At 37.0% G+C, this 786-nt stretch overlaps 1 non-coding gene across 1 annotated transcript; it reads left to right on the top strand.

Moving 5' to 3' along the window:
* Window positions 1-397: 397 nt before the first annotated feature.
* On the top strand, window positions 398-557 carry LOC116634209. The gene has a single exon (XR_004299910.1). It is a non-coding gene; the product is annotated as a U1 spliceosomal RNA (small nuclear RNA).
* The last annotated feature ends 229 nt before the right edge of the window (window positions 558-786 follow it).

Genomic DNA, 786 nt, shown 5'->3' with positions numbered 1-786 from the left:
ACTGATTATCCATTTCCACTAAAATTTTATGTTTGCATCCCATGGGTTTTGTTTTGTTTAAACAAAATTTCTGTATTTCAACATCTAGGGGAAACCATTAATTGCTTTTTCTTATTTTCCTTTTCCTCTGCCCTAGCTTGCTTATTAAAGCAGACCACACCTCTGTGAGAGAAGAACAATCAGTCTATTTTGGAATCAGAATTTGCATTGACTGTAATGAATATTCTGGTCAAGCCCCAAATTGAGGTCTGAGCAAGGGCACCATATTGAGACTTCTCTATTTCATTGCTCAATTGCATTGTTATTGATGCCCTTTATATAACATGAAACATCAACTCTGATTAAGGAACACTTTAATCAGAACAACATTTCATTAAAAAGGAAAAAAAAAAAAAGGATACTTACCTGGGAGAGAGAGACCACGATCATGAGGGTAGTTTTCCCAGGGCGAGGCTTATCCGTTGCACTCTGGATATGCTGCCCCCTGTAATTTCCCCAAATATGGAAAACTCAGAGTCATACACGTGGTAGTGGGACACTGCGTTTGCATTTTCCCCTGATATTTTTGGTTTACAAATGTGACACTCTGTAATTTGCTGCCAGGTATTTGCAAGTTAGGTTTGGTCCTGTTTTTGCATGTAGACATTTTGCATGTAGACATACAATGCAGTAATTTTGCAGTATTACTATGCTGCACTAATTATGACAACGTTTTGTATTCCTTCTAAGATTCTGGTAGTTCTGTGTGACTTATACTTATGTTAATGTCTACCTCTGGTGTTTTAT

This window comes from Phoca vitulina, unplaced genomic scaffold (genome assembly GCF_004348235.1).
Source record: "Phoca vitulina isolate PV1807 unplaced genomic scaffold, GSC_HSeal_1.0 scaffold8, whole genome shotgun sequence".
Taxonomy (NCBI): Eukaryota; Metazoa; Chordata; class Mammalia; order Carnivora; family Phocidae; genus Phoca; species Phoca vitulina.
The sequence above is the reverse complement of the archived record's forward strand: the minus strand, read 5'-3'. Positions and strand labels throughout refer to the sequence as shown.